This window comes from Coturnix japonica, chromosome 1, assembly GCF_054131305.1.
Source record: "Coturnix japonica strain WE chromosome 1, WE-NBRP24, whole genome shotgun sequence".
In the NCBI taxonomy this organism is placed as follows: domain Eukaryota; kingdom Metazoa; phylum Chordata; class Aves; order Galliformes; family Phasianidae; genus Coturnix; species Coturnix japonica.
Window position 1 is genome coordinate 158,692,838 of NC_140663.1, and position 9,584 is coordinate 158,702,421.

The 9,584-nt window shown below is 42.7% G+C and overlaps 1 long non-coding RNA gene across 2 annotated transcripts in view; it reads right to left on the reverse strand.

Moving 5' to 3' along the window:
* LOC107308268 (uncharacterized) overlaps positions 1-8,743 on the reverse strand; it is a 28,998-nt gene extending 20,255 nt beyond the window's left edge. Inside the window, exons 1-2 of one of the 2 annotated variants that reach the window (XR_014942149.1) lie at positions 8,565-8,743; positions 381-1,205 (exon numbers count right to left, since the gene is read on the reverse strand). This is a non-coding gene — a long non-coding RNA (uncharacterized LOC107308268). Of the gene's footprint in view, positions 1-380; positions 1,206-8,564 lie in introns of those variants that run through there. The other variant, XR_001552726.3, reaches the window with a different exon arrangement.
* Positions 8,744-9,584: the final 841 nt, after the last annotated feature.

A 9,584-nucleotide genomic window follows, 5' to 3' on the forward strand; every position in this document is an offset into this window, starting at 1 on the left:
CCACTGCAAAGTGTTTCCTCAACCAGATTTTATAACAGAGATCATTTCAGTTGTGTTCAGTTGGGAACTGATGCCTCTCACTTTCTCTTCTCCTAAGGAGTGTGGGAAAGAAAGTGAGGAAATCTGCTTTAGAGCAGATTTAGGTTGCCAGGATGAGGGCCAGCATTCCAGATGAATGAGGATATCTGGTCATCTTAACAGCTGCTCAGAGCAGATCAGCCCCAGTTTAGGTATTTGAAACAGTTGAGTTTTCAAGAGTGTTTGAACTCAGCAGCTCGTGTTGGGAGCCCACTTGAAAGCTGCAGAGTTCAGTCCTTAAAATTTCATTCCAAATTGGATCCTAACTTCTATGTGCTGAAACAAAATAAGACAAAACAAGCAAACAACTCTGTGTCTTTTTAATTATTAAAAAATAATTAAAAGTAATTAAAAAAATAAAACCTTTTTTTCTTTGCATGCCCAGATGTATTACCAAGCTCTTTTGAAATGCTCAGCCAAAAAAAGAAGAGCTTTTCCAGAGATGTTTTTCTGACACATTTCCCAACTGGTACGTGCTGAAGTTGTCTCTGTTCTGTTGCTCCTTCCTTTCCTCTTGCAGGTGACAAAAAGTGTCATTCACTGCTTCTCTCTGACATTTCCAGTTCTCCCAAAACTCTGAGAAACACAACATCTTTGAGAAATTTTAGGCAGGCAAATGGAAAAAGTAGGTACAATCTCATTAGCCTCACTTCTTCAGGAAACCAGGCTTAACGTTCAGCAAATCGAACAGCAATAAATTAACAAGAATTAGAAAACATTAGAAAACAGAGACGAGCTATAAGGATTCTCTTAAAAAAAAAAAAAAGCAAGTCCTTGTTGCCCTGCTGAGCTTTTGCCTCTCTTTCTCTCTTTCCACATATTTCATGCTCATCTTAAAAGAGGGTTCTTTGGGGTAAGAATGAATCTGCATTGGTGATTCACCAAGCTCCGTAGGGAGGGGATTCTGACAATTGAGTAATTTTTTAATAAAAATTATTGTAATCATCCACCACAGAAGATTATATGTTCCCATGTGCTGGCCCTCAGCGGTGTGTATGAAAATCTTGGAGGTCTGAGCCCGCAGCTGAAGAACTTCAATTCTCAGAAGATACATTTTCAATTAAAGTCTTTAAGTTAATACTTCAGATGTTTCCACAATAATTTGCTGAGGCACGCAGGGTATCTCACTTGTAAAGAAAACAGAGAGAAATAATTAATGCGCTCAGTTTGATTTTCCAGTTTCCCAAACCTTATTTTCTTTGGGGCTTCCAGAAAATGTAACTAGCAAACAAATTAGCAATCAGTCAGCAGCTGCTCTGAAGTTTCCTTAGTTAAAAAGGACAATTTTCCTTTGCACTGTTATGCAGGCTAGTAAAACCAACTCAGCAAACTGATAGCAAGTTTTTCTTTCCCAGAATAATCTTTGCCATGTTTAAGTTCACCTCCACAGAGGAATAATTATCATAAATAATTGGTAAATATCTGTGGTACAGCAATGCCACTGCATTACAGTTGAGACTGCAAGCCCACTATGTAAGGAGTGCTTATACGCATGAATAGCAAAGATGGTCCCAGCTCTGACAGCTTCAGCTTCAATTTCAGTTGTCAAAATGGACAAAAACCAGAGAAAAGTAGTATTACTTTTCCTATTTTGCATCTGAGCCACTAAGCCTGGGAAATTTACATAAATTATTTAACAGTGGTACATTACATACATAATTATAGAATTGCAAAATCATAAAATGGCTTTGGTTGGAGGGGACCTTAAAGATCATCCAGTTCCAACCCACCAGCTCAGGCTGCCCAGGGCTCCATCCAGCCTGGCCTTGAGCACCTCCAGGGATGGGGCACCCACAGCTTCTCTTGGCAGCCTGTGCGTCACCTCCCTCTGTTTAAAAAATTTCTTCCTGACATCCATTCTAAATCTAACCTCTTTTAGTTTAAAGCTATTCCCCTTTTACTATCACTATCAGATGGTGTAAAAAGTTGGTCCCCCTCCTGCTTATAAACTCCCTTCAGGCACTGAAGGCCACAATGAGTTCTCCCCAGAGCCTTCTCTTCTCCAAGCTAAACAAGCCAAACATTTTCCTTGTGTTGGTGGGGGCTATACAGCAAGGGACCTCTATACTAAGTGCCAGTGGTGCATCAAAGTGAGTGTCCATAGAGGTCTGCCAGTGCCCAGGAGTTTTAGCAGATAAGTCTCCTATTACTCCAGCTCTGGCACTCTGCTAGGCAGTGTTTGTCAGCTGTTTGTAACAGGGCCTGTTATAGAACCCAAGCAAGTTTAGACTCAGCCCTACAGAGACATATTATTACTTATCACTTTATTACTAGCACTTTGCCACCACTCCCTGTCATTGCCCCAATTCCAATTTCTGCATTTTGCCTTGATCTGTATTTCTTTCCTTTATGTATGTCTTCTATCACAGTGATCTGTGGGATGTATCTGTGGACAGTTCAGGTTTGTTAGAGCTCTGAATGCCAAGCAGGTACAGCTTAGCTTGAAAAGGCTGTCAAAATTGTCAAAATTTTCACGATTAATATTTGTGAACTAAGGCAGACAAAATCAATGATGATTTCTCTTAATATATCAAAAGTAGAGGTCCTGGAGGTGATTTCCAAGTAGTCAGAAATCCATGAACTAGTAGTACACAGACACCCAGGGTCAATAAATGTACCAGCTATCTGAAGCCAAGATACCATCAGTGAGACTGATTTTATCCTTCTTCCTGTCACTGGGGTGTTATGCAGGGTTTTGGTTTTCAGTACAACATGTACTAATGTACTCCACAAAGCAAAGAAGCAGATTAAAGAGGTTAATGTTGCTTGTTTTGAATGCAGGTTCAATTCACCCCAAGACACATGATCAGCAATGGGACAAGATTCAGTGGCACATGTCTTCCTCCTCACTCCAGTGATAGATAAGTGTGAGAATGCAATATTCTGTGCAAGGAGATTTGCCTGACCTCAGACTCATAGCTAAGCTAATCGGAGCAGGCTCACTGGCTTTGACGTACACATCCACATGAGCCACACTAGCAGGAGCCATCTTCCCCATAGGCCTACCAGCACTGTAAGAGGCACACATAGCACCACGGCACAGATGTTTGAACCTCTCTTTTAGGAAATACAGCAGTGGAAAAAATTATCTCAGAATCGTAGAATGTCCTGGGTTGAAAAGGACCACAGTGATCTTCCAGTTTCAACCCCCTGCTATGTGCAGGGTCACCAACCACCAGACCAGGCTGCCCAGAGCCACATCCAGCCTGGCCTTGAATGCCTCCAGGGATGGGGCATCCACAACCTCCTTGGGAAACCTGTTCCAGTGCATCACCACCTTCTGTGTGAAAAACTTCCTCCTGTTCTCTCCCACTTGAAGAATTGGTTTTCCTCGTGAGGTTTGGTGGATAGGGAAAGATAAGGAATGTGGCCATCTCCCAGGGTATCTCCCACCACATTCCTTGTTACATGCAAGATGTAAAGAAAGAGCCTTCTCAGCCTTCAAGACCTTTCTTTCAGCCATCCTTGGTGCCTTGCCAGCTTGAGGCCACAACAACAGCAGTTCTGTGTTTGACACAAACAGCATATCCCATGCTGTGTGTGAAGGTGCAAACATGTAAGAGATGGGAAGTCATTCTTCCTGAGAGATCACAGCAAAAGGATTCTCCGGTAGCTTTGTATAGAGTAAAAAATATTACCTGCCTCTCCAAGAAGAATATCTTTTTGAATACATAAAATTCTCTAATTGCAACTCCAAAAATGCTATCAGCTACTACATACTTGTAAGAGACTGAATTCTTGGATGTTTGAATTGATTGCTGCTGCCTCACCTAATTAATCTCCATTAACTATTTGATATTCTCAGAAGTTAAGTGAAGAAGTATGTCTTAGCAACAGAAAACACTAAGGTGATATGAGGTAATTTCTCTTTCATAAGAGTCTGAGCATAAGACAGAAACCTTTGCAACCTCAAATTCTTCCACAGAATGACAGGATAGCTGAGATGGGAAGGGCCCTCTTGAGGCCATTCTGTCCAATCCCTGCTCCATCAGGGACACACAGCAGGGTGCCCAGGGCCACGTCCAGGTGGGTCTGGAAGATCTCTAAGGAGGGGATTCCACAGATTCTGGGTAACATGTGCTCTGTCATCTGCACAGCACAAAAGTGCTCTTGGCATTCAGAGGGAACGTGCTGTGCACCAGTGTGTGCCCAAGGCCTCTGGATCTGGATCTGGCCTCTTGGTACCCTCCCTTTAGGGATTTGTAGACATTGATGAGATCCCCTCTGAGCCTCCAGAACAAAGCATAACCAGCCACAAATGCTGTGACACTAAAGATGTGAAAGGAGTTGGATGTCATGGTCACAAAAATAAGAGGAGAAAGGTGAAAATGACACATCTGTGTCATTCACAGTGATGTATCTCATGTAACATTTTTTGTACATTAGCAGTCCCAGGGGGAACTGCTCTCACACCTGGACAAGAAACGTGCATCCATAGAGTGCAAGTTGGCCTTGTTCAAAACATTCGTAAGGACTGTGCTAAGCAGGATGGGTGATTAAAGATGCTGGAGTAATGTAGACTTTGAGCCAACATAGTCAACAAATCTGAGTTACCAGGACTGCACTTAGCCATTTTCTTCTCACTTCCTACATGGGATATCAGTAGATTGTTACCCACATGCAGGCAGTCACACTGTCCTGCAACAACTTATGCCATCCTGGTAGTATGATCCAGTTGGACATCTGTTCAACTCAATGAATGTTGATGCGGCTGCTTATGCATTCTCATTCCTTTTCCAGAACAAGCCCTTCTATTTTGAGATGGCTGCGTACACCCGATCCAATCCTCTCCACTCCAATCCAATCCAATCCAATCCAATCCAATCCAATCCAATCCAATCCAAGCCAAGCCAATCCAATTTAATCCAATCCAATCCAATTTAATCCAAGTCCTTCTGAGCTTTTACAGACATGAAATAGCAGAGTCCACTTTCTCCCCCAGATTCCCTACCTTTCTCCCTCCATGTGAATCGTACGAGTGAATCCATGATGGAGCAACTTAGATCTTCCTACAGCACTACACCAGCTTATACTTCCCTGAAGTGTTTCAGAGGGCTGAACTGAGAAGGGATAATTATCCAGTATGGGGCTTTGGGTAAGTGGAGCCCAACAGAGCCATTCTAAGGGTCTGTTCCAAAAAACAAGTCTTAAAATGAGTCAGAATTTCACGCTTCATTTTATGAAGAGAAAGCAGGAAAACAGCAAGGAAACACTATGGTGGGCTGAGCGCTGTTACTTAAATTTCCCTTTGCTCTGCATAGAGATAGATGTGTTTGAACTTTGATTTTGGGGAATATCTTGCAATCCATTTGCACTGATAGCAGAGGGACACCAGGGTGCCTGATCATTCGCCATGTTCATATTCTACTTTCTAAAATCAAACTGGAAAGTTTACTTTCCGTGTGCAGGATTTACCTGCTTAAGTCTCAGGTCCAAAAATAAAATGTATTTTTGAGAATGCATAGGATTTCAACGTGGGCATCTTCATGTTAGCTCCCATGTCTGTTCAGCCCCAACAGGTCTGACCAGCTGGGCACTGGGGCAACAGAGAGGTGAGCTGCCAAGTTCTGAGATGGGCACCAAACTCCTCCATTTGCAGGTGTATGGTGATTGGTCTTTGTCCCTCTTTCTGATGCTGCCATGCAGCTGCAAGCTTTGCAGCACCAGAGAACGGGAAATCAAGTGAGAGGGAGCCTGAGGATGTTTTTGTACATTTGTAACTGATTTTGTTAGCCTATCTTGGGAAGTTATTGCCTGGCAGCTAAGAAACAGTGCTTGTGTGTAAGGGCTCAGTTTGTCCCAGATAAAAAAAAATTAAAGTAGATTATCACTCACAATCTTGCCACTGGCAAAAGGATGGCCATAGGATGACAGGGAACCCTCATTTGCAGATCTGAGCAGCACAGCCTATTTGTAGATCTGAGGCTTACTGCTCCCCACATGGTAAAACATGCAACTGCCAATTCTGCATTGATGGTATTTTTGTGAGGAGGGAATGCACAAAAAGAGAATGTATTTGCCTGTGCTGCACTGAGGAAGCCAAGCCCTAATAATAAGCCCTAATAAGACACCCTGAAATGTCTCTAGGGTGTATGGGAGACTAGGAGGCTGTGCCTGATCCAGCATGGATAGCCTGCCCAGGGAGGTGGTGGAGTCGCCATCCCTGGCAGTGTTCAAGAAGCGCCTGGATAGGGAGCTAGGAAACATGGTTTAGGGGTTTCCTGTAGGTATGGTAAAGGGAGATTGGTTGGACTAGATGATCTTATAGGTCCTTTCTAACCTTGTGGTTCTATGATTCTACGATTCTATGGATGTGGAAAGCACAGCCACATGGTGCCTGTAGACACAGTCCCAGCACTACTCCCCCCCGCATCATGACAGCACCAGTTGTCCTGCAATTATTAACCTCTCCAGATCAGGGTCAGCAGGGATGCAAGACAGCTCCACCACCCATGCTCACAACCTGGTCCTCATCATTTTCTGAGGGTGCACACAATGCCCCCACCTGGGCCATCAGTGAAGATAATGAACTGGACAGGCCCCAGTACCAACCCCTGGGAAGCACCACTAAAGACCAGTCACCAACTAGATTCAACTCCGTTCCACCATCATCCCTACCAACAGCACCATTTAAAAGAAAGGTGAAATTTCCTTAGTATCAATTGATTTTTTCTTTCTTCTTTTAGGCAGAGCTGAAAGAGCCCTGTAATTGATTTTCTGAGTTAAGTGATATTTTTACTCCAATAATCTTCAGAAAGTCTGACCAGGACTGCACTGTGCTGGAACTGCATGGGCAAAGGCTGGGATGGTGCCAGCTTAGTTAATGGTTACCACTGCCCTCCAATACTCGTATTAATCATTTTTTTTTTACTGGAAAGCAGTATTTCTATTTTTGGATGCATCCTTATTCTTTGCACAGTTCATCAGCATGTGACCTGGAATTAATATTTACCTTACTGTTAGCTTTAGTTAAGATGAGCAAGTGTCATCCAGCTTAGTGACCCAAGCAGGCCCCAAACATGAAACATTCACTTCTGTTTCTTGACTTTTCCCTGACACACAATGACTAAAGCCAAGGAGACTCCTGTAAAACCCACAGGATCTCTGGCTGTGAAGAGCAGGTGGGTATCCTCAGGCAGATCCCCCACTCATTGCAGGGCATCACCACTTCCATGGTTCTGATTTTCAGGATAGCATAGAGAAAAGCAGAGGTAGAAAAGAGGAAGTTTCTGCATTTAGATACGAGGCCCCCAGTAGAGGAATGATGTGGAGCTTTTGCATCAGGTCTGGAAGTTGGCCATGAAGATGCTGAGAGGGCTGGAGTATCTCTCCTTTGAAGAAAGGCTGAGGGAACTGGGTTTGTTCAGCCTGGAGAAGAAAGTGTGCCAAGGAGACCTCATCGTCTCCCAGAACTTGATGTGAGATAATAAGCAGGACAGAACCAAGCCTTTTCTGCAACAAGTACACGGCTTGTTGCTTGTATGAAGAGGAAAATTCTCATCCTAGATTTATATCTTTCTCCCTTTGGTAAAGGGTGGCTTAGATGCTAAGTAAAGTGAATCATGGGAGTAGCACGTTTGGCTACTGCATCCTCTGCTGAATGAGGTCACCAGTTCCTTTCAGACTGGGTCAAATGAAAGTACATCTATTTTTACCTAAAAACCATGACCCAAGCTAAAAATATCTCTGCCATTTGATAAGTGAATTGACAGTGAATGGCTGTCACCGCTTAGCATTGATATGTAAGTGATGAGAGCTGGAAGGGCATAATCCAGCATGATAGAACTGACAGCATTTTTAATTTCATACAGCTGTAATTTACACTTGGAGCAACTGAGAATGGTGCTTTCTGGGACATTTGAGATGAAGACAATCATGACAAACTGGAAGAAGTCTAAATAAGTGGCAAAAAATAGTGAAAATAAAAGCTTTAAGTAGAATTTCACAGTTAATTACTAGTAGTCATGAAAAAATAATTGCACTTCTAAGGAATTGGTAAACACATTTAGAAAAAAAAGATTAATGGTGTTGTCAAATCACATCTTGTTGCTTAGTGACAATGTGACATGACCTGATGAATCACTAAGCAGTGTGCTGCCATTCATCAAAATAAGATGTCCCCCAATTTCATGAATATATATCTCCCTCACACACAATGGTAAATGTACACACATAAACATGGCATAAACGTTTTCATATCAAAGCAAAAACAGAAGCTCATTTTCCTTTTTCCTGTTTTAAATGAGACAAAAAAACTACGCTGACGTCAAGGTTGGTAGCAAGGTCTACTGCGTAAAACCATGCTGGTGAATCAGTACAAAAGCGTTAATGGCTACAGGGACAGCAAAAATATAGCAAGCTGACATTTAAGAGAGAACTGTCTTTGTAATTAAACTGCTGATGTACAAACCTACAACAGAAAAAGTGATCACAGTAATCAGACCTAAACAAAGACTGAGCATCAGAACAAACACATCAATACCTACAGGCAGGGAGTACATTAGAAATGATTGCCACCACAAGCAATCAGTGCTCGGAAGTGCTGAAGTTGTCAAAAGAGCTCTGTCTGCTCTTGGTGACTGCGCTGGCTTATCTGTTCTGTCTGTTCTGAGCACCCTGTGGAACTCCTTTCCACTCTCCAGATGCAGGCAGCAGTCCAGCGGAACAGGCTTTAAAAAAGATAAATTAGTACAGAGGTCAGCTAAAATAGCTGAATACCAAAGCAGGAGTCTTGATGGTGTTTACAAGAGGGTTTGAGCTCTGCCCAAAGTCTGTGTATCTCTGGGGAGACTGGGCAGAATATCCTCAATGCTGGAAAGTCCCCGCTGTGCACAGCAGTCTGTGTTAAAAGGGCACAGAGTTATTTATTCTATTTGCTTGAATCATGGTACTAAGGATGATATACAAATTTAAGGTCAAGGTGGTTTGCCCCTTATCACTGCTGCTGTGACCTTTTCTCTTGCTGCTTTGCTAAAAACTTTCTTGTCCACCAGTGTGGAAGATGAGCTCTTTCCAAACAATATTTATTTGCTTTAATTCCTACTATGTCTAAGCTACTTCATAACTTTTATTTGGTCCTCTACAGAGAATACTGGGAAAACAAGCAAGAAATAGCAACAGCCTTAGGGTCTGGTATCAAAAACAGGAGTTAGCGCATCTCTGTTACCAATCATTGAAGTGTGAAGTGCTGATTTCACAGATGTGTGGGTAAAAACAGCTGTACTCGCCTTGTGCAGCTCCTGCCAGAGCTCTCTCTCTCAGGAGATGCCTGCTGAGCTTAGTTAGAATGAGGGGTTCAGTGAATACTTGTGAAATCATCTTCTGAAAATTTACTTCACCATTAAAAGCACTTTCTGGAATGAAAGACCACATCCAGAGATCATATAAAGTCTCCAGAATGAAAGACTTCCCAGTCTCTACTAAGAAACAAACAAGAGATCCTGAAAGAGCTATGAAATTTTAGTGGTTTAACCCAGCAGGCAACTAAGCACACCCAGCACATTCCC